Source organism: Terrapene carolina, unplaced genomic scaffold, assembly GCF_002925995.2.
Source record: "Terrapene carolina triunguis isolate 2854851 unplaced genomic scaffold, T_m_triunguis-2.0 Scaffold88, whole genome shotgun sequence".
Taxonomy (NCBI): domain Eukaryota; kingdom Metazoa; phylum Chordata; order Testudines; family Emydidae; genus Terrapene; species Terrapene triunguis.
The window spans coordinates 34202156-34227287 of NW_020664439.1; the positions used below are offsets into that span (position 1 = coordinate 34202156).

At 39.4% G+C, this 25132-nt stretch overlaps 1 protein-coding gene across 1 annotated transcript in view; it reads left to right on the forward strand.

The window, feature by feature from the left end:
* The window catches only part of LOC112103668 (multiple epidermal growth factor-like domains protein 6), a 262481-nt gene that overhangs the window by 31251 nt on the left and 206098 nt on the right, over positions 1–25132 (forward strand). The gene's annotated exons all lie outside the window — the stretch shown is intronic.

Genomic DNA, 25132 nt, shown 5'->3' on the forward strand with positions numbered 1-25132 from the left:
CTTAGCCTCCTACAACTGTCTACTCCAGAGTAGACTGTAGTCTCTGCGGTATGTTGTGGAGCATCACAAGACCAAGAAAATCAATCAGTGGTCCCCCAAGAATTCAGTTACTGGTACAGAAGACTAGTAAACCCTAGAAGTTGGTCTGTGGCATAGAAGCCCCCTAGAAAGGGAATTTTATTGCTCTTTATTTAAGACAAGATTGTGGAACATGGTCCTGTATTTGAGAAACACCTTGGACTTACTAAAGTGGATAGGCAGCAAAGATTGTATTTGTTCGGGGGGGAGAAACAGAGGAAGAAGATATAAATGATGGATTTTGGAGGAAAACAGCTCTGTTCCCATTTCACTGAAGAAACTGTTGAAGATCATCCATTCCTGTGGAAAAAATTGCTCAATAATTCTTCAGAAGCTGGATTATGTGCCTTGAAAAGGGCATCTCTGTGACTGAGGATGGATCAGAATATGGGGATGTAGAGCCTTTCACTGTTGAGCATGGTTTCAATTTGTCAGCAGTGGGTATAAGTTGTAACTGCCTGAAGATGGTTCAGTGGCATTTTATAAAATGGGTTTATAACCTCAATCCAGTCCCTATTTGGCAAGTGTGCTCATTGCAGAAGCAATCTTCACGCTCTGTCTGGCAGCCTTGCCAAACTCTGAATTAAAATGGAAACTGAACTGGTCTCGCCAGGTTTCAGTATAAGTTTGAAAAGTATGTTGGGAGCTATCTACTACTGCTCTTCCTGCTCTAACTGTTGTGTGGGTATAAGACAGGTTTTGTCTTTGAGACTTTCTCTAGCACTATATTCACTTAGAAAAAGAAGAGGGGACCTCCTCACAATTTTAGGGCCTGACTGAGTAGGGTAGACCATCCTTCCATGGGTAGACCTTCCACTGACTTCAACCAGATTGAGCCTTCCTTTTCCAAATGCATCTTATGTCCTTAATTCTTGAGTTTTGGAATTCTCTTGGAACGTGGGAAGGAGAACTGAAGGGGGGTTTGCTACCCTATAACTTGGAACAGTTTCCAATGCACAGGGTGCCTTTCAATCCCATATTTGTGTCTCCTTACCATCCCACTTCCAACACTGAATAGTTGTCTTTCTGCTCCCATTCGCCTGCTGATTCTTTCCGTTGTTATTGTATCCATCCAATCTAGGTAGTAAATTCCTTAGGCAAGCCGCTGTCCAAATAGTCTTTTTTTGTAAAGACCTGTGCAAGCCTCTGGTGACATAAGTGCTTTGCTACTCCAGTACTAGAGATTACTGTAAACTATTAACTCTTTCTATATTTATATAGATATAGGTGTATAGATAAAAATCTCATGCCTACAAAAGGACTTGATGGATAGAGTTATAAAAGGTGACAAGGCTGGTTGGAAAACAGGGGGAAAGACTTTTTTCTATTGATCAGTGTGTCATTTGATGGAAATTTTCTGACTTTAAAAGAAAAAAAAGGTTCATAGGTCTGAAAAGTAATGCGGGAGACTAATATACAATAGGTGCCAAAGAGTAAAGCATGACAGGAGGTCTGAGTTGCCTCTTGTGACCCAGAGGCCCATTGGTGTCAACTGGCAAAGGGTTCACTACTGCTAGCAACTTCTAACAGGCCTGACAAACTCACTACAACTAACAGAGCTTTCATGATATTTATCCATAAATAGTGTGCCATACGGTATCAAATCAAAGCTGGAGGCACACTAGTCATTATAAGCATTGTGAGATATGTGTACACATGGTGTGAAAGGAGTTTCCTGCATGTACTGCACATATATCCTGTGAGTCTGTCGCCAGGTTTTCCCTCAGACCTGGAATGTTTGTCCATCTAGCTAACTGACATGTAATTTAAGCATTGTAGTGTTTCACAGTGGGCCTTCCATCACTGGTTTGAACTGAATATGAATAGAGAACAGTGTAGTTGTGGCCATGTGGGTCCCAGGATATTAAAGAAACAAGGTGGGTGAGGTAATGTCTTTTATTAGACCAACTTCTGTTGATGAGAAAGAGACAAGCTTTCAAGCCACACAAACTCTTCTTCAGGTCTGGGAAAGGTACTCCCAGCCTCACAACAAAATGCAAGGTGGAACAGATTGTTTAGCATAAATAAGCACATATTGCAAGGGACCATTCAAGGTGGAGTGGTCTGTTAAAGAGGGGCTTAGTGGGTTACGGATTGTTGTAATAAGCCATAAATCCAGTGTTTCTGTTCAGTCCATGATTTTTAGTGTCTAGCAGAGTAATTAATTTAAGCTCCCAGGCTTGTCTTTTGAAAGTGTTTTGTAGATTTCCTTTGAGGATGAGGACTGATAGATCAGATACAGAGTGATTGCTTTTATGAAAAGTATTCACCCACGGGTGATTGGGTGTGTGACGTTGTGCAATCTATATGGTTTTATAAAAACATAAGTGAATATAATGTAACTGGGATATGCTTCGTGCAAAAGGTCTCTTGTAAGGTATCATTACAAAGCTCATAATATACTGAGTGTGATCATCCTATTTGTAGAAATGTACCACTCTTGTATCTAAAACTAGAAATATAAAACATAACTCTGAGGGCCTATTGTAATTATGTAAAGTGTGGGCCATTAATGATGGTTTGGAATCTTGATGACTCCCATTAACCAGGACCATTGTCTGCAGATGGCTGTGTTTACCTGTTAGTCTTCCTGTATATGTGTGTGCTGGCAAGTGGGCAATGAAGTCTTGCAGTGACATGTGATCATGTCACCTGAACTGGAATCCATCTTTAACCTGGTGCTTTTCCAGTGTGGGGGGGTGGAAACCCACAGGGACAAAGGGTTCCCACCTTCTGCAAAAGATATATAAAGGGGTGGAAGAGAACAAGATATATATATAAAGGGGGAGAAGAGCCATCATGAAGAATGCCCTAGCTATCACCTGAGCTGGAACAAGAGCTGTACCAGGGGGAAAGAATTGTGCCCAGGCCTGGAAGGTGTCCAGCCTGAGAAAAAAACTTACTGAAGCATCTCTGAGGGTGAGATTATCTGTATTCAGTTTGATTAGACATAAAATAAAATGCGCAAATCTATTTTGCTTGGTGACTTACTTTGTTCTCTGTTACTACTTGGAACCACTTAAATCCTATTTTCTGTATTTAATAAAATCACTTTTTATTTAGTAATTTACTCAGAGTATGTATTAATACCTGGGGGAGCAAACAACTGTGCATATCTCTCTATCAGTGTTATAGAGGGCGAACAATTTGAGTTTACTCTGCATAAGCTCTATGCAGGGTAAAATGGATTTATCTGGGTTTAGACCCCATTGGGAGTTGGGCATCTGAGTGCTAAAGACAAGCACACTTCTGTGAGCTGTTTTTGGGTAAACTTGCAGCTCTGGGACAAGTGATTCAGACCCTGGGTCTGTGTTGGAGCAGACAGGAGTGTCTGGCTCAGCAAGACAGGGTGCTGGAGTCCTGAGCTGGCAGGGAAAACCGGAGCAGAGGTAGTCTTTGCACATCAGGTGGCAGCTCCCAAGGGGGTTTCTGTGATCCAACCCGTCACAGGGTGTTTTTTGGTCTGTTATCATTTTCCTGTGTGAATTCATGTGAGACTGTTGTGATTGTCCGGTTTCACCCAAATATTTGTTGTTAGGGCATTTAATGCATTGGATGAGGCATACCGCATGTGCCTCAGGGAAGAGCTCTGTGTAGCCCAAAAGCTTGTCTCTCTCACCAACAGAAGTTGGTCCAATAAGAGATTACCTCATCCACCTTGTCTCTCTAAGAAAGAATAGTCATGTGACGTCAACGGGGAAAACAAACAATGGAGGAAAAGAGCTCTGTCTAGAGATGCACTTCAGAGGGTTTACTAGACTATGACTGGGGGACAAGGCAGACATTTTGTCACCCATCCACCTTGAAGGGTGTATTCATGAAATGCTTAGATCCTAGTTTTCACTGGAAAGCAGCAGCTCTATCAAAAACTGAATCACTGAAAGAAAATCTACCTTATTAAATAGGAAAGGTAACTATTGATAAGTGTAGACCTAGGATTGCATTTTGTTTTCTTTTATATGTGTAAACATTTCTGTTTCCTCTTATTATCCTTACTCACTCTCTCTCAAAACCTTTGATAAACTTATGGTTGTTTCACTAGAAATATGTTTCACTGGTGTGACTGTTATAAAGGACCTGATCCTAAATAGTCAAGCTGTGTGTACAGCACACTGTTCCTACAGGGGCAGCTTACCTGGTATTTCTGGAGTATCTGGTTACAGGGGGATGCTTTCAGAAAGTCACGGGAACTGCACTTCACCTACTGTTTATCTGCAAAGCAAAGTAAGGGCTGGCAGAGCTCTGAGGAGAATGTTTCAGTGGCTAATGACTAGTGGTGTCAGGGAGCTGACACCCAGTCAAGCACCAGTAAGCCTGTCTGTCTCTCTCTCTCGTTGAAGCAAGGGGGTAACAGACTGACTCGCTGTCCTGGGTGACCTGAAAATGGTGTCACTGGTATCCCCCGAACATATATTTTGTGTTAACAGAGAAAGTAGTGCACAGAGAAAGTGGTGCACAAAATAAAAAGCAAAACTGTTTTATTGTTGGATAACAATAGAGTCAGAAACCAAACTCCAGCTGCAAGGAAGATCCTGCAAAAATTTCCCAGTATATTGCATCCATCCCACTTAAAGCATTTTACCATTGTGATTTGTCAGAAACACTTTTACTGCTAATAAAATGTGCACCCTCCACAAATAAAAATACTTTATAGTATCCACTAAAAATCCAGGAGGAGTAAAAGCTTTGTCCATTTAAAATGGCAATCATAAAACACTGATGGAAAAATTGTGGGCTAGCTCCCACCTAGATATGACCGGATATAACCAGTCCATATACACATAGAGTGTGTGTGTGTGTGTGTGTGTGTGTAATATATTGTATGGATGCAGCCCGCATATGCGGCCCACAATGGTAAATAGATACTTGACACCATCTAGATCAGTGGTTTACTATCACTGATCTAGATGGAATACTCATGAGTGCCTGAATTTTGGAGCCATGAGTACAGAGTGACAGAGGGGGGAATAGTGAAATGGCAAACCAAGGTGTCAAAAGTAAATGAACCCAAGAATAACCACTTGAGAACAAATTCTCCCTTATTGTCTTTGATACAAAAGGCTATTTACTTTGTACTGGCTTTGAAAAGTGAAAGTAATGAAGTAACGGACATAAGCTTACTTTCTAACTTCTAGCATTCATTTGCTGCTGGTTAAGAAAATGTGGTAGCAAACCACGCAAAAGATGAGGCCTGAATAGAGATGCTTGCATTTATTTTCGCTCTTCGCAAAAGTAGAGTAAGTGAACAGAGCTGGATATATTTGGTGTCTGTTCCATGACCTTGAACAGGACACTTAATTTCTCTCCCTTGGTTTACCCATATGTGTTTTTTTACTTTATAAAAATGCATTTAGTAACAAAATGTGCTTGTCACTATAAAAGCACTAAGACAGTCCCTGCTCCAAAGCAATCATGAGCCAAAAGCATACCTAATGTAGATAGAGTATACTGAGAAATCTAGAGAAGGGGCTAAAATATGTAGTTTTTTGTACAATTAATGTCTTGGTTTTAGTTCACATTTTTAGCATTTTGTGAAGTGAGCCATATTGTCAATGTATTTTAATAGCCTAGGCTCTTTTTAAAAATAAAATAAACATGAGAGAGAATACATGATGATGATGTCTTGTGTTTTATCAGCATGCCTTTGATATGGTCTCATTATTAACGAGTGGTTGAGTCAAAAGTGAGTTATGAAGGTCATTGCAAATGAGTGCTAATTAAATTTTTATACCACACCACCATATTTCATACATGGCTTGAATTAATAAAATAAATGACACAAGACTACATGCAGATAAAAAGACAATGCTTTACAAGATCCAGGTCCTAGTCTGCTATGCTACTTTCCCATCCCCACAAACTTTCCCTAGCACAACTCCACTGTTCACTTGCACATCTGTGTGTCCCTTTTGAAAAGAGAACTCTTAACACATGACCTTGTTCATTGGTTTCACAAATGAGCCCTAATGAAGGACCTCAAAGCAATAGGTGAGTCCCTAGCAGAAGTGGTGATGACTGAGCTGGCCAAATTTAATTTGTCAGGATGCTGATTTAAAGTTGGACGCTAGTTTTAGTTTCTGTAATGTGGATATAGAACAGTCTTGGACAGAAAGAACAGAGCTGTTTCACTGGAAGCAGCTAGTGATTCAAATGAGATTGTTTGTTTGTAAGTCTGATTGGAGCACTTGGGCATTGGGTCTCACAGGTATGATCTTCAGGTCACTCATAAGCATCCTTGTGACCTTATCCCCCAGCACATACCTCTTCTTCTTGCTGTCTTCCTTGACCTGGGGCTGAGATCTTGTTGTAACCACATTCTGTTTTTTTCTATTTGGAAGTTTGGGAGAGCAGGTCTCTGGATAAAGGATGTGGCAGTGGTATGAGTGTGACATGTCCTGCCTCTTGCTGATGGAAATTCCTCTCAGCCTTTGTCCTGTGCCCTACTGGCCACCCCAGTACCTTTAGGAAATAGCCAATACCTAGATGTCTTCTACCCAAAAATTAGTTTCCTAAGGGTTAATGTCTCTCAGAATTCCTTTGCATAAATAGTACTTTACAGTCATTTAACAGCATTCTTCAGCTCTGATGTTTATTTCATCTAAGAGGGGCAAAGAAGTTAATTACTTTGTCTGTCTAGAAATGGAGAGAGACTCACTAACCACCACTAGACATTACTATTCACTTCAATAAGACTGAACTCACAATAGTGGCAGCTGGACTTAATTATAAGTTTGCAACCCTGCGGTTTCAGCAGCAGCTGCTGAAAAATGGATAATGCAAGTAGCCTTCGAAGCCACTCACATTAGAGATAAAAACCTTGTCATTCACTGAGAGAGCCGACTGAACAAGTATTAAAAAGAACAAAGATTTCCCAAGGGAGGGTGCAGGACAAAGTTTTTCCCCGCCCTCCTCCCCCATTTGGCTCTCATTCAGGATATGTCGGGTGTACAGTATGACATTGTTTTTTCCAATAGGACAAGATTTTAGTGAGCGTTTTTGTTTTTTTAAAAGTGGCAATTTAAAAAAAACAAACCTTAAATCAGCTAATTGCTGAAAATTTAAAATGTAGTGTGTATGTGAATAAATGAATGACTTTAATACTGCTCTGAGCTCTCTCAGCTAAATATTGGCTGTGTAGTGAGCATGCAGGCAAGTGGATTAGCTAGGAAATAGTACCCTTTATGTTGCACTTTACAAACATTGCCAACTCCTCATGACAATCCTGTGAGGCAAGTATTATTATCCATGTTTTATGCAGTGTAGTTGTAGCTGTTTCAGTCCCAGGATATTAGAGAGAGCGAGAGAGAGAAGATTGGTGAGATGATATCATTTAAGTTAGTCCAATAAACAAATTATCCCTCTTTGATAGGGTAACCAGATAGCAAGTGTGAAAAATCGTGATGGGGTAGGGGGTAATAGGATCCCATATTTAAAAAAAAAAAAGCCCCAGATATCGGGACTGTCCCTATAAAATCAGGACATCTGGTCACCCTATTGACAGATGAGGGAGAGGACAGGGGAAGGATAAGTGACTTGTTCAAGACTACACAGCAAGTCCCTGGCACCCATGTGACCAAAACTTCTGATCCCATGATATCCACATTGTTTTAGGCTTCTCCGAACATATTTCAATAACCTTGCCTAGCTACAGCCAAAGTTGAAAATACCAACTTTATGTCTTGGGTACCTTGAATAAAAGTGACTCCTTTTGCTTTTTAAGAAGTTTGAAATATTCTGGTAGTGTTTATCAGCTCTGACGTACAGAAGTAATTGGAATGCATCTGCTATCCCTTTTATAGAGACGTTATTTCTGTTGGCTTCCGTTTTTGTAAATCAAATTGCTTTTGGTTCAACAAGAATTCACAGGCAGTGGCTTTTCTCACTATTACCAATATTGTGAGTACTGTTCTTATTTTCAGGGTTGCTGACTTGAATTTGTGCTCTTTCACAGTAATCTAGCACTGTATCAGAGCTTAGAAAAGCAGACCGAGTTAGAGGAGACAATACTAATCAGTGAGATTGTAGGTATTTGTTTTGCATCCTTTACACATGAATTCTAGAAAGACTATTAATATCCAACCAAGGGTCCAACTCATGGAAAAAAATAATCAGCATGTTTCAGTGAAGATTTAGGGACCTATGTCTCAACTGTCTCTCATTTTCAACACAAATTTACCTGCTCCCAACACAAATGGGGTGTGATCTCACTCTTACTGTTTATCAAATATATACAGCAGGAATGCAGAATCGTGAACCAGTGGATGTAGAAAATGTCACTGATGTAGAAGAAATCAAACCTAATATTATGTTATGGTCTCCTATAATGTGTGTTCTTCTGTGTCTCATTCTGGGCCTTTGTCTCCAACAGAAGATATTCTTGAGAACATTGACTAATGTGAGTAATGCTTACTTAAATGAGTAGACTTTCTAAAGCCAACAGAGTTACTGAATAAGGTCTACTTGTGTCAATCAGGGTTTCCAGGATCAGTCCCTTAGTGAATCACTTTTAGATTTTGATACATTGAGACAAATTGATGGGAATCCTACAAACTCCCTGCTTAGTACATATATATGGGAGCTAAATTCTATCCTTGGATGCATATTTTGAATTTCCATTTAAAATCCGTTTCAAATTTGTAATAAAATTTTCTCCCCATTAGAAGCTCTGTGTGTATTTGTGGGTAGGAATTTGGTCCTATATTTGACTAACTGAACTTTTTTCCCTACATGTAATAATCCCATTTTAAATTACCTGTATATTGGATGGCAGACTAGAAGAAAGGAGAAATGCACCAATGAAGAATTGGGAGGGAGGGGCTCAACAGAGTGTAAGTGGGCCTGTTAAATGTCAGTTACTGAAGTCTACAAATAGAGGGCTTAATTCACCTCTGGCATAAACATGTGCCAACCCATTGATGTCATTGGAGTGGTGCCTCTTTACACCACTGTTGAATTTGGCCACAATCTACTTCATGCTCCTTTTCTGTCCCATCACTGATCCCAAAATTTTGCTTCGTCACGGGAAATAAAATAAACTTAGAACAAAGAAAATGCAGCAGCATGTGGAAAAAAGCTTTAAGAGTAGCTAAGTGTGCCACTCCTCCTCCTCCTTGTATTCCTGGTAGTTTAGGGTAGCAATCCATTTATCATGACAATAATTCATTATCCTGCCAGCCCTTAGGCATTATCATTTAGTTTGACAAGCAGATAATAGAGAAAGTTGAAAGGTGTAGAGACTGATGAGCTACTATATATGAGAAACTAGTTATCTTGTTTGGGTTTTCTTTTGGCTGGATTATTTATCTGGGTAATGAAATTACATTGAAACTTAAAAAAAAAAAGTATCTAGTAATGAAAGGGTAGACCAAATAGAAATTCAATTAATCAACCAATGAAATGCAGCCCCCTCTGTGGTGGAATGTGGAAGCTCTTCAAATCTGCAATGAATAATGATGCTACAGCACAAGTTAGGAAACGGAGTGAAGGACACTGTGGTGCTGGCAGACCAGGTGCCAGCTTGTGTCAAACGCCCAGGGCCTCACTGAACACTGACAAATTAATAGGAAACCAGTCTGGCTTACGTGTCGATGAGTAGTATAGTTAAAGGAGATATTAGTGTTATAAGAATGTGTTCAATGTTTAGACTTTATGGAATGCTTGTAGGATACTGCATATATTAATCCCACTTATAATGTCTGTATCCCATGGTATAAAGTTATATTGAGTGCTTGCATTGTAAACATCTGCAATTGCATCTCCACCATGATTTAAACAGCTTCCACCCCACCATCAACCTCAACCTGGACCAATCTACACTGGAGGTCCACTTCCTAGACACCACGGTGCAAATAAGTGACGGTCACATTAACACCACCCTATACTGAAAATCCACCGACAGCTACGCCTACCTTCATGCATCCAGCTTCCATCCCGGACACACCACACGATCCATTGTCTACAGCCAAGCACTGAGGTACAACCGCATCTGCTCCAACTCCTCAGACAAAGACCAACACCTACAAAATCTTCACCAAGCATTCTCAAAACTACGATACCCGCACAAGGAAATAAGGAAACAGATCAACAGAGCCATACGTGTACCCAGAAGCCTCCTACTCCAAGACAAGCCCAAGAAAGAAACCAACAGAACTCCACCGGCCATCACATATAGTCCCCAGCTAAAACCTCTCCAACGCATCATCAGTGATCTACTGGACAACGATCCCTCACTTTCACAGGCCTTGGGTGGCAGGCCAGTCCTTGCCCACAGATAACCCGCAAACCTGAAGCATATTCTCACCAGTAACTACACACTGCACCATAGTAACTCTAACTCAGGAACCAATCCATGCAACAAACCTTGATGCCAACTCTGCCCACGTATCTACACCAGTGACACCATCACAGGACCTAACCAGATCAGCTACACCATCACCGGTTCATTCACCTGCACGTCCACCAATGTAATATACTTCATCATATGCCAGCAATGCTCCTCTGCTATGTACATCGGCCAAACTGGACAGTCCCTACGTAAAAGGATAAATGGACACAAATCAGATATTAGGAATGGCAATATACATAAACCTGTAGGAGAACACTTCAATCTCCCTGGACACACAATAGCAGATTTAAAGGTAGCCATCCTGCAGCAAAAAAACTTCAGGACCAGACTCCAAAGAGAAACTGCTGAGCTTCAGTTCATCTGCAAATTTGACACCATCAGCTCAGGATTAAACAAAGACTGTGAATGGCTATCCAACTACAGAAGCAGTTTCTCCTCGCTTGGTGTTCACACCTCAACTGCTAGAAGAGGGCCTCATCCTCCCTGATTGAACTAACCTCGTTATCTCTACCCTGACTCACTCTTGCTTGCATATTTATCCCTGCCTCTGGAAATTTCCACTACATGCATCCGACGAAGTGGGTATTCACCCACGAAAGCTCATGCTCCAGTACGTCTGTTAGTCTATAAGGTGCCACAGGACTCTTTGCTGCTTTTACAGATCCAGACTAACACAGCTACCACTCTGATATCTGCAATTGTGTAACTCACCAAACAGGAAAAGAAGCTCTGATTAAGGTAAAGTGCTCGTCCAGAACATAAGATGGTGCAGTGAAGGCAAATGAGACATTGTGTAGCATCAAAGAACAGAGACCTAGTCGATGGCATTCCTAACTCACTCCAGGAAGGGGAGGCATGCACATGGACTCATCCCAGCAGCTTGGATTCTGGAGTGAAGGGGATAAAAATCCCTGATAAAGAGAAACTGGGATTTTTATGCTGTATGGACTATGAGGGGCAAAGCTTCCTAAACATAAGCAAAAGATCCCCATGCTGCTTGGCAGGGGTCAGCCATAAAGGACGTATAGATCTGCTTATTTATAGAAGTTTATATTGCCTTTTTAAATCTAAGACCCTATCTCATTTGTGTGTATATGTTTCCTGTTTTAACCTTGTAAGTCTCACTCTTTAATTAGTTAAATACATCTTTAGTTACTTTATTACAGGATTGGTTACAGGCATTGTCTTTGGTTTGAGATCCGAGTACAGTTGACCTGGGGTAAGTGACTGGGAGTAACCTGAATATTGTTGTGACTTTTGGTGTAAAGTGGCCATCTATCACATAGTCCAACTTGCTTGAGTGGCAAGATAGATTGGAATGTCCCAGGCGTCTGTCTGTGACTCCATGGTAAGACTGTTGTAGTGCTTTAGGAGTTTACACTTGTTACTGGGTTGGTGACATCTAACTATAGAACATACAACCAGTTTGGGGTTTCTGCCTTGTTTTTTGACAGTCTGCCCTCATGTTGGCACTCACAGTTGTGATCTACTCTGGACAGTGTGACAGACACTATGAACAATTGGCACCTCAGAAGGAATTTTAGGTAGGCAGAATGTAATTACCAAAATTTCCACCGATTTTCTTAAATGACTACAAGTGCTTAGTACATTGGAGGGGTATATATTCCAATTTTTTAAAACAAAGTACTGGTAACAGGGATAATTTTGTAAATTGCAGGTAATATTAACCCAATGTACTTTAAAAATGTTAAAGTGGGGTTTTTTACCCACAAAAGCTTATGCCCAAATAAATCTGTTCGTCTTTAAGGTGCCACCAAACTCCTTGTTGTTTTGGTGGATACAGACTAGCATGGCTACCTCTCTGATATTTAAAAATGTTAATTATTCATGAAGTATTAGTTTTAGACTTTAATACAAAGTTGCTTGACTGTCTTATTTTGTTTCTTTCTATAAGTAATGTGCAAAGGGTATTTCTACAGTGGGTTTCATAGTATTTATTACACAAAACTTTACTTTTTATTGTTAAAAAATTAGCCTAATGCTTAATACGTTACACACCTTGTATGGTTTAATGAACACCTCAATAAAAATGAACCTTTTAAATGTGTTAGGTTAACCCATTCTTTGTGGGCCTGATTTTATAACCCTAACTCCTATACATAATCCTGTTGTGAAATCACTGGAGTGGAGTGACTAAAGTTTGTGTGATTGGATCCTAGAATGGAAAACAGTTCAGCAGCTCAATATAGGCTATTTGGCTCTTCAGGAAAATATACACTACCCTCCTGTTTTGTTTTGGGGTTTTTATTGTAGCGCTTCAGGGGACTTCCAAAATATTCAGAAAAATGAGATTTTGGAGTACATAGGTGAAGGAAATCCTGTGTATAGATGGTCCTTGGGCGGGAATGTAACCAATCTGCAGTTAATCTAGAACCTCAGGTGACTGGAGGCTGTTGAAACATGACTAATCTGTATTTGCAAGTTTTCTTTATTAAATGAAATCCATCCTACCTGTCTGCCCTTTTTTTGTGAAGCTTAATTTACATAATTCTGATCAAATGTCAATGCACCACTGGTATCTTTCTGTTTTTAAAATAGCTGTATCAAAACATCAACGGGTAACTGTCTACATGAGTTAGGCTTGCACCCAAATTTATCAGAGGAAGAAAATATTCTCTGTATGTATCTGCTTTATCAGCACATGTGCTTTGGCATTCAGTAGCAGACCGTGCTTAAAATATTGTCCATCATAATCAAGGTTATTCAGTCCAGTTACCTTGTGCAAACAGTTCTGGCTGGTCTATGTACAGTTCATTTTGTACTATGTGGTTCATTACACTGAGTTTCTTTTGGTCTTTAGCTAGACAAAGATTCTTAGTAACTATCATCTGATTTATTTGATTAGGCTGTTTCTATCCCATATCAGATTTCCTGACCTAGTTGTTTTAAAGAGGTCATTTTCTATGCTCTGATAGAAATGGTGACAGAAATAAGGGCTCCTAGGGTTTTATGTGGTCATTATTAACTTGCTTCAGTGCTGAACAGGAAACCTGTACTTTGTGAGGAGTTTTAAGCAATAACAGAAGAAAAATTTCTGCCTAGGTTGTGACTATCCTATCTAATGCTCCAGTCTTCTCATTACAGCAGTAACTCCCAACAGGATGTGCATTGGTCTTATTAATACACATCCTTAGTGCACTGATGTATGAAGAGGAAGGCTGCATTCTTTCCTTATCCAGGAAGCACCCCAATATCCTACTTTTTGCTATTAAAATGTGGCTCTTGGCTTTACATTTTATTTTTTTCTAAAATCGATGTTTTAAATGACTTCCTGAGGAGTGGGGGAAAGATATACAGTGTATGAGTGCAGAGAGAAAATATTCATTTACAGTTAATGCTGCAAAGTGTCTACTTTCTTTGGACTCTGCTATGTAACATTGTCATTGAGACTTGGGATCTCTAATTTGAGAAACTTCATTTAGTTTATTTACGAATAGGATCAAACCCATTTTTAAAAAAAGTCTCATGAACTAGTAATCCCCTCTCTTGCCTCCCCCCCCCCTTCACTTCAGAAACATCAATCCATAGACCAGCAGCTGCTGACTAAAATTGACATTTCAGCACTGTGATTAATCAATGCAAAAGATAAGAACAAATATATATCCATTCCAGGTGATATTCCAAGATTATTGCGAAAACATTCAGCAAATATGGCTCAAGGAGGTGTAAAGTGCCTTCTCTCTTTGTCTGTATCTCGGGCCAACAAAGCTCATTGTGCCAGGCCCACAAGGGAGATGCACTGCTGCGTAAAGCAGACTATGCTTCTGACTCTGCTCTCAGTTGGGTTTACTTAAAGTATGGTGTTGTACAGATAGAACACTGTAGGTACCTTGCATTACCCTCCTCCTGGAGCTGCTAAATCAATATAATGTTCTGACCCCATATTTACACCATCTGTGCCCACTTTAGTATTGCATCAACCTGTTACGCACCCACCACCATGATTTCAGAGCCAGCTACTTTCCTGGAGCTCATAGGCTGATACATTTCTGCTACTGCGCACATCAATAAAAGCTGTTCTGCGGGCATTGTGCCATGGGTGAATTTGGGCCCATGTCTTATGTAAAAATCTACTCCTGTGCACTGGACATACAAGCATCTTTTAACTAGACATCAGGATTATTTTGTTAATTTCCAAAGAAAAGTGAACATTTAGGCTTTCAAAGGACTTACATAAGAAAATTTAATCATAAATTTTCTGTTTTCTGATTATAGCAATCTGAGACCATCTTTCAGATTGCAAAAATGTGTCTGAAGTGATCAAAAGATCCCTGTGCATATACTGACATGAAGAAAAGCTTGACTTAGTTACATGTCAAGTAAAAGGGTCTGTGTGTCAAATATAGGCTTTGAAAAGGCAGTCCAGGAGCATGATGGGAAGAGGAAGCTGGCAGCACGTTTCTTTCAAAAGCTCTTGGCTTGTGTTGAGAAATCCACTGCAAAGGGTTGAGGAATTACTACTGCATCTAATTGTATGTTTTCTATAGTTTTTCACAATTGAATGTTAATGGGCCAGATTCTCAGCGGGTGTTAGTTGGCATAGCTCCATAGACTGAATAGAGCTATACTGTTTACACCAGCTGAGAGTCTCTCATTTTCCCTAATTCTTATAAAAACTGGACAAGTAGTTGAGTAATTAGAATGCTTCAGTAATCCAGAGGTAGCCAAAGCAATAATCCCGCACAACCTATTTTTTGTAAATTTCCATAATTCCCAGTCTATTACATGTGTTTATTGAAGCTGGAGAGTTAAAAGCAGGGGGCACAGGACAGTGGTTAGGTTTTCCTCCAGGAACTGTGTGGAGGGTAGTTAGTGGAGCTCAGATTAAGCCAATGAACAATTTTTGAAAAGACCTTGGTAACATGTTCATTTGAATTCTCAGGACTCATTATTTCCAGACTCTCCTTCTCTACTAGTTGTGGTTGAGGTTTATTTTTGTCCACATTTTGTTGTTGTATTATATGCACCAGCCCCAATCATTCGGTCTACCTGATGCCCTTGAAAATGTTTTAAAAACAAAGCCAAACCAAAAACAATAAAACACAGAATATCTATTGCAAGTGTGAACCAAAGGCTAAAGTAATGTTCCTGCATCTTTTTTTCTGTCAACCTTTGATACTCCTAGATAATAATAAAAAAGCATGTTGTTAGTCTCACATACCTTTCTTTTTCTCTGTGTCACAGCCACTTCAATCACTTTTTTGTCACTCATTTGTACATTGAAAGGTCAAAATATACAATCTGTTTTCTTACTGCATGGCCCCCTTCTTTGTGTTCTATAAATAGGCACATTACATGTAACTGTTCCTACATTTATCCGATTATTTTTCTTCCTCAAACATGAACACGGCTTTACTGTGTTACCAGGAGGGTAAAATTTGCCCCAATTAGCCTCAAACACAATTTGAGCCTAACTCTGTCAGAGATGTGCCTTTTGTTGTTCTGCTCAAATTTAGGCAAATTATAAACCTTTGAAAAATTTCAGTGCACACAGGCTCAGAGCCTTTAGATTTTGGTAGCTAAAATCTCCAAAGATTCTGTTCACCCTGAGTACAATCAAGCCTCTCACAGCTTCTTGTGCTGACCAGTCTGTGCATGTGCCATCCCCATAGAACAAATGAGCACGCTCCATCCCCTTACAGTTCCTGTGTGTAACTGGATGGCGCATGCTCTATCCCACCAGAGCAAATGAGCATGTTTGTTCCACCCTGGGGTTACAGGAACAAAGCCTGATGTTCTCTGTAATGGTTGCTCCCTGCTCTTCCAGACTGGGATGTGTCTAGGTACCAGAACTGAAAGCAGGGAGTATCTCTCTCTCTTGTGCTTTCGCTGACCTCCTCTCCAATTGATGCCCAGGCAGTGAGGAGGAAGGAGCTGCCTGATCTGAATGCAGAAAAGGACAAGCTGAGCTGAGGAGAGGGAAGAGAGTGGACTGGGACAAGGAACCTGGCGATACTGGGACTTGAGTTGGGGAAAAGGGGAGTAAAATATGGGCTGGCAGCCAGGGTGGCTGGGCAAGGAAGCAGGGACCACGGTGAGAAGCGAGAGGGATATTCTTTTCCTCTTGGCTGAAGATGGTGTCTGATATAAAGCAAAACCCTGATCTTGGCAGTGAATTAGAGATAACAAGCCATCCATCCACAATCTTGTCCAAACTGCCTGCTAAACCCTACCCCTCTGTCATCAGTATCCTTTATTCCATGCCAGAATGAAATCTGGAATTCGATTACTTCAGAGATACTTGTCATGCCTGGCAGTACAAAACCCAAAGGTCTCATTGTTTGTGACAGTTCTGATGTATTTGTGTAGTAATTAATGTGGGTGCAGATTTCCTTATGGCACTACCCTGTTTCATGGGCTTCCATCATGCCTTAGGTAGCTTTCAGTGAACAAAATATTAAACCTTAGATGCAGTGAGGGACGAGGTTGCAGATGCTTTTACAAATAATGAGATGAAATGTACTCTAGTACTTGGGCTTGTTCCTGATTCTGCTGTAGTTGATCGGAGGTTTGTAATTGACTTGACTTGTTCCAGGATTGGGCTCTTGATGTAGGTGAACAATGGAATTTCATACAGTACTAGCTTGGAGTCCCCAAATTAATCTTTCAACAGTGTGTTCTGCATAGCCTACAACTGTATATTTGGGGAAAGGAGAACAAAGCAAAATCCAAGTAAAATTAAATTTGGCTGCTATTTCAATTTAGTGGATCTTTAAAAAACTTTATAATGTTTTTAAATAACAGGTGGAATTGGTATTCAGTGTATGTATATGTAGGTATGTATAGAGTTTCTAAAAGGAAGAGCAGAGGAGTTTTATTTAAGAATATATTTACATATTGCATCTAATTCTGATCTCATTTACATCAGTGTAAATTGGGAATAATTGCAGTGATGTCAATTTTTGTTGAAAACAAACAGAAAAGATAACCTTCTGTAGCAGAGCTGCAATGAGTAGATGTGTTCTGAAGACAGGGTTTTCATATTAATTGAAACAAGAAAGAGAATTGGTAACCCCTGTTTAACATCTGGTTATATTACCTTAGTTGGCTTCATTTATCATTACAGTTTGGAAACATTTGGTGTTTCAGTTACTGTTGTTTTTAAACGGAAAGAGCGCACCTTCTACAGACCAGTGGTTCCATTTCCAGCTAGACTGCTGCTTTATTTTAAAGTCTTGCCAAACAGGTTTTTCATATTCTGTTACTGATTCTTTCTATTTTTTTTTTTTAATCTTAAAGGGACTAAACCCACCACTGTGCCAGCCAACTCTCGATTGTAATTTTCTGAGCTTTTTAGTTTGCTGTTGGCATTGGTTGGACATGCCTGTCAGCCCTGACTCAGCTGTTACTCTGTTCTTGTTTGTTTCTTTTCACTCTTAATAAAAATGTTAAGGAATGGTTTTAAAAGAAGCCACTAGACTTAGCTATTTCAATAACATTTAAAAGTAGGGATGGTAGCAGCTGAGCTCTGAATATCATTGTTCCTGGCCATTCTTACCTTTTCAGTCTGGAAGACCTTGGTCGCCTGAGTTTAGAGAAAAGACTAAAAAACCAAATTTTGCAGCATAATATTACCCCCTCCCATCTCCTCCCTTCACTAGGTTCGTTCTTGTCCTCTTCTTTGGGCCAGTGTTACTGTTGACTATCTTCCCAAGAGTACTTAATGCAAATGTCTCTTGTACTATCTAATTCTTTTTTCTGTTTCTGTATTATTGATATTGGTGGGAGGAAAGTCAGATAAAATAGATACAATATGTTGTCAGTGCAAAAAAGAGTGCCATTTATAAAATAAATAAACCCCTACAATAAATGACTGCTTCCGTCCCTATACTAACTTCATGCACTACTACGCTACTAACTTTAGCAACAAGTTGTGACAATGTTTGCCCCTTTAATTTAATTAGTAACATTATGTTATGTTGGTATCATAGTGGACATTTTCTGAAAGTGATTTTTGGTTGCCTCCATTTTTTTTGTTTCCCAACCTAACACCTTAAAGGGGGCCTGATCTTTTTCAGAGGGTGAGTGCTCAGTGGTTTCTGAAATCAGACCTGTTAAAGGTGAGTCCAGTTTTCCCCCCCAAAAATGTAAGTTTCTCAAACACTAGTCAATTTTGGAAAATCGTAGCCTTAGTCTGCAAAACTATGATGACGATACAATACATTGGACTGGATAATATGTTAGTGGCTAAAGAGCTTAAGATCTTCGTACTTGAGAGAGAATCTCTTTCTCCCAGTGACAGGTCATGGCAATTTTAATGAATATAGTTGTTGGAGGTGATTCATAGATTCTAAGGCTAGATGGGACTATGGTGACCATCTAGACTGATCTCCTGTATAACACAGGCAATAGAACTTCCCTGAATTAATTCCTGTTTGAATTAGAGCATATCTTTCAGGAAAAACTTCAGAAAAATCCAATATTAAATTTGAAAAATTGCCAGTGATGGAGAGTTCACTGCATCTCATTGGTAAGTTGTTCCAATGGTTAATTACCCTCACTTTCAAAACTTTGCACCTTTTTTCTAGTCTGAAATTGTCTAGCTTCAACTTCTAGCCATTGTCTCTTGTTGGAAGCTGAAGATGGGGAGCCCCCTTCCTTTAATACAGAAAGAACTTTCTTGCAAGACATTCTCCATGACAGTGTGTTGATTTTAGAACACTTCCCCAACAATCTTTGGTCTAAAATAGTCAAGCTGCAAAGCTCAAATTTTCTCCCAAGCTGTTGGAAAGCTGGGGTATCAATAAGAGTGGAGAGTGGTGGATATTTGTTCATTTTTAGCCAGAAGAGTTAAGTGGATCTGAAATAAATTAGAATTGTATTTTTTCAATTTTGTTCAGGTGGTCTAGACCCTTGCACAGGCATTCAATGATTTTATTTATTTCCCTTTGCATAACAAATGAACATTTTGCATGTATAATGCTCTTTTTAGCTAAAAAGATCTGAAAGCTTAGTGTTACCTTCATTTTACAGATGGGGAAACTGAAGCACAGAAATATCATGAATATACATATAAAATGAACCCAAGTCTCTGGGTTCACATGAAAAATGGAATAAGAACATATACATTTGGGCCCTTTAAGGCAAAAAGAAAAGGGTAGTCCCTCTCATCTTCCTGATTATCCTTCCGTCAAAAAGAGACGGGCCTTCCAACATGCTCTGGCGGGCATTTATCAGATGAGCAGAAGCCATTTCCACAGATGAGGGTCCTCTGGCATAAAAACTATAGTGCCAGCTATGGATATTAAAATCTAGGGACTGAGAGCTGGACTGTTCCAATTACATTAACTAATATAGAGGCATGTGAGACGAGAGGCAGTTTCTAAAGTAGCCAGACATAAAACCATATAAGTCTTTTATAGCTGAAGGCCAAAAACTTGAGCTGCAGCTGGAAACATATTGGAAGGCAGCATAATTGTAGGAAGACTGGTGTAGGTGACTTGTGACTGGTATTATGGAGCAGCTGAATACTACCCCTAAGTAGAACATATTGCAGCCCCAAGGAGATTGCATCACAGCCATCCAAGGTGGAAGTGGCAGCTTTATTGACATAATTGGTATTTAACTTACCTTCACAGTATCAATATTATTGTGATCAAACAGTCTTAAGCATTGCAGGGTCATGTCTTCACCTAGGTGAACTATTCTTAAACAATTTCTCCAGTGTATTAGACATGCATTTGCTTTCCTTTGATGCCAGATGGCATCTTTTCTCCCATTGCACCTTTTCTTCATTAAATTTTTTAATCCAGTCAATGGAAACAAGATTGGGCCCCAAATTCTGTTTACATTTAATGTTTGCAATCTCCTCTTGTGGTATGTAGGCACATTGTTGGGAATTCCAGGTTTTCCCTGCCACTCAACGTTTTTTAGAGTTGGGAAAGTATTTCCTCCATAGAATTGCAGTATTAAAAAGTAACTTATCGTGTTTTACTCCCCTGTGACATGGTGCTTCTCCACCTTGATTACTATAACCTCCTATCTGGCCATTACAAATGCAATTGTAACACATTTATATAGTGTGTGTTGTGTTCCTCTCTAGTGGCTAGTCCACAGAGAGGATAATGGTCTACTACTGCTTTCCGCTAATGGAATAGCTCCTTTACATGAAGTGGAAGAAGTCCGTGCTTTGGTGCTGAAAGTCTTTTGTCAAACTGAGGTGATGACTTTTGATGGGATTATTACCCAAGGTGAACTGAATTCTTCTGTTGAATACCCTGTGGTATTTTATACACTTTTGTATATTGTACCTCAGTACAATTTATTCACTCTTTTTTCTACAGCTGTGATTAGAAAATGTCTGTAAATTTAGCCAATTTACTTTCCATGAACTCTTACTGCCAAATTTTGCTGTCACGTACACCATTGTAAATTGGGAGCAACTCCATTGAAGCCAGTGGTGTATCTAAAGTCACTGGTTTAACTGAGAACAGAGAGCCTGTTTGGAAAACCCTATGGAAGGAGGCTAAATAGAGGAAATATCTGCAAGGCTTCCTTCAAGGAATTTTCATCCCAGTCCCACTGAGTGGAGGACTAGGTTTGTAACCTGTGAAACAGGCCACGGGGCTTGGCCCTGGAATACCCTGGTATCCTCCTGGATCTTGTGGGATCAGCAGGAGAAAAAGGCCTTCTGTGTGCAGATTCTCTGATGCCCGTTCATCTCGCTCTTTGGTAGCACAGCTCCAGTGGGATCTTCTATGGCACTTCACAGCCCTGTACTCCCTGATTTGATCTGCACTCAGAATGGGAAGCACCAAATTACGTTGATTCTCTTTTTGGTATTTCAAGTCTGATGACAAAGACTGGAAATCTCATGAGAGAGAAATTTCATGAGATTTCCAGCCCAGTCATGTAGTCCCAAGAAGTTTGGATAAAGTTCAAAAGATCCACAACTCTGATCTTCTGCACCTTTTTGATTTGCCAACACCTAATCTAAATGCAATTATGCCTATATCAAAATCAAATATTATAAAGTCAGGACTCTTGTGCTGCATTCCCTGGTAACCAAATAGTGAGGAGTAGTATCATCATGAATTTTTGTGATGTGAGGATAAAAGCAAAATCCTTTTGGAATTAATACTAATGCACACATGGATCTTATCCAGTGGATGTCTCCTTTAAGGCCTATCTGGATTATATCTGCTCTATTAAATTGTAATATTAAACAAAACAGAAGACTGCTCTCAAGAGTCTGAGATCTTTTAATTAGAAAAGCAGAGAATTCTATTAAAGAACAATATGTGGCAAAAGCTTGGAATAAATCTTCCTGGTAGATGGTTTAGATATTTAATCTCATAAATCACTTCTTGTTCTAATTTAGATCTCAGACGTTGCAGTGGGGTATGCATGTATTTTTTCATATATTAGAATGAAACTAAAGAGTTCAGTTTCTAAATATCTTGCTCCACTAAATAAACTCTACCAGTTTTTGACATGTGCTATTACTGGTAAGTCATTCTTGCCATTTAAATCTTGTTTCATACTACTATATATTTAGAGTTTTATAGGGTATGGGTATGTAGGCTGGTAAACACTCCTCTTGAAGTTAATCAAAAATAATGTCCTGTTTATAGACGATCTTACAGTATTGAATAGAGAACTATACTACTTTATAGAATTTCAGAGGAGGGCCCAAAAAACCCATAGAAAGGTCTTATTCTCCTTAAAATTCTTTAGGGTCATTTCTATAGAGCCCTATTGGTTTACTTCTAGTAAAATCCCAAAGGGCTTTTCCTTAAGGGAGTAAGCCATTTTGGTGAGTGAATGGAGAAACAGGTCTACACTCCGAACTTTGGTTGGTAAAGGGGTGTGTGTGTGTGTGTGTGTGTGTGTGTGTGTGTGTGTGTGTGTGTGTGTGTATTTTAATTTATTTTTTATAGATATTATCTCACACACACACACACACACACACACACACACACACACACACACACTTGAAAAGCCCTAGGGTAGATGCAGTTATACTGGCATAAACGTGCTTTTGCTGATATAGTTTATTTTGCTTGGGGAAGTGCTTTTTCTAGTATACGTATACCAGCAAAGCAAATCTTTTCTAGTGTAGACTAACGGGCGTGTTTTGCAGTGGCTTGAGTAAGGGGAGGCAGTATCCTCTCCTGCCAGACATCAGCGCTGTTATAGGAACCACAACTGCGGTCTCCATTGCTGCTGCACCATCCTCCACACTGGTCTGTGTGTTTCTATAGTCTGTCTGCATAATTGTGGATCCACTAGCCATGGTCCTTCCTCTGCTTCTGCCTCTCCCCACAAACACCATTGTGTACTTAGCTCTGTTGAACATATGTGGTGGGAACCTCATGTAGCAGAGCTGTACCAGTTCTACCGCTTGTTGGGTAGTTCCATGTCTGTCTATGGAGAGCAGGGTTGGTCCCTTTGTTATTCCATCAAAGCAGGGCAGAGCCTTTTCTGCATGCTCACTGCTTAACCTTGGGCAAGTCATTACCCACAAGCTCTAAAGTTTCTTCAGCTGTGTAATGGAGATGAAAATACTGGCCTGCTTCCCATGGATACTTTGTTAATTAAAGTGATGAGCTGTGAGATCTTGGTCAAGTCACTTCACCTTTTGGTGCCTGGGTTTCTTCACCTGTAAGTGGGGATTATGACACTTATCCTGTGTGATAAATGCTCTGAAATCTTTGCATAGAAGTGTGATATAAGGGCTTATAAGTGCAAACTAGTCTTCTTTCTCCCGAAAGGTTTGTATTACAAGCTATTTGTTGTCTTCTGTGAATTTGTTTCTTTTTTTAACAGAAGTTATGAACATCCCTTTAGGTGGTGGCCGTGCACAAAAGGAATGTACCGTAAACAGCAGCTATGTGGTTACTGGTGTGTAGGGCTAGCAGGTGGAAGGGTGCTCTCCGATTCCAACTGCAGCAGATTACTGCTGTATTTGACAACAGCTGAGAGAAAACGTATGTAACTGTGCACTCCTGCAATACTTTGGGTTATTATGACTAATTGCTTTTTTTCTGTAATGCTGGAGTTTCCATTCTCCAGATTCCAAAGAGACATGAAAAATATGTAGACCAAATCTAAAAGAGTATTATTTGAGCAGCTTGTTCACCCAAATGATAAACTAACTGCTAAGGAACGAAGAGAGCCTCCAAAAGACAAAGCAAATTAATGGAAAGTGTTGATCAGTGCAAAGGAAATGAACAATATTGTTTTGGTTATAAATTCCAAACTAGAATCTGAGCGTAAGAGAGTGGGGATTATTTTGTGTGGGTGGGGGGAGTGTTTGTGGGGATCTGAGATTTTTTTTGAGTGAAATAGCAGACCCAGTGAAATCAACGGGAGTTTTACCATTGACACTGGAGCTAAGATTTCATCTCTAGACAGTTATGAAGCTCAACCAGTTGCTATATCAGTGCAGGAATACTAAAAAGAAAAACTTTGGAATCTGGCAAGTCCCAGGACAGCAATTGAATATAGGTGAGGAGATAAATAATGAAAAGTATCTTAAAGAAACTTCTCAATGCACTTGAACAAATCAAAAGTTTATACTCTTTCTCTATATTTATAACCATTATTTTCAGAGACTAGGACTATTTGTTATAATTTGTTATAGGTGGACTCCTTTTTGCATAACTGAAGATTCTCAGTGGATTTGGCAATGGTGTGTGTGTATGTATTTATGTATATTATATGTATCAACCCTATGTATCAGAGAGTGGAACACATACAAGATTTTAAGTAAGTAATGTAAAAGCAAACAAGCACCAATTAAACATAAAGCCACTCCAGTATCATGTATTCCTTAATGCTTAATCCATTTTTTAAAAACGAGGACTCTGTTAGTAATCACTAAATGAACTGTCTGTAACTGTAGTCTACATTTTTGTTTTGGCATCTGTCCAATTTAAATTATGATTACATTTCCTTACATTTCCCACCCCCAATATATTACATTGGAATTATAAGACTCAATTCTTCTCCCAGTGGAGTCAATGGCAAAACTCCCATTATTATCAGAGAGCAAAACTGTTATTTCAGAAAGGGAATTCAGATCAATATGGGAAAGCATGAATTAAAAACAATCTTGCAATATATGTATATTTTCCATGTTGTTAGAATATACAAATATGTTGAGATCCATATTAATATATAGCTACATGCTATACCATATACCTGTAATCCTGCATTAGGATGATTAAAAGTGGACATTATTCAATATGATAAAATGTATCTTCCATAATGTATTATTTATAAGTAATAAAATAATCATGAAACATGAATGGCATTTGATTATTAAATGGCCATTGTCAGTTTAAGGATCATCTGTTCTAAACAAATGTATTCTTTGCAACTAATATTACCCTGGATTGTTAAAATATGCAACGGTCAACTTTACTTTTTTGCTGTTGATGCCAAGTGAAAGGCAATGAAAATTAACCAAATATGTTTAAATGTTGCATCTATTCACTTTCTGGTTCTCTGTGCTGCATGGTTGGGGTTGCCAACACACATGGAAACTATAAAGGGAGCAGGGTGGAGACAGTGCCATGACTGTTGGTATAAATTGCTTACAATGCTTCACTGTCCTCTTCAAATCACTCTTCCTGTGATATTTTTCTAAGTGAAAATATATAGTTTTAAGTAATCAATTATTAATATGTATTTGTATATAGCAGTAGGGCCCAGAGATGCCAATCAGGATACAGCCCCCATTGT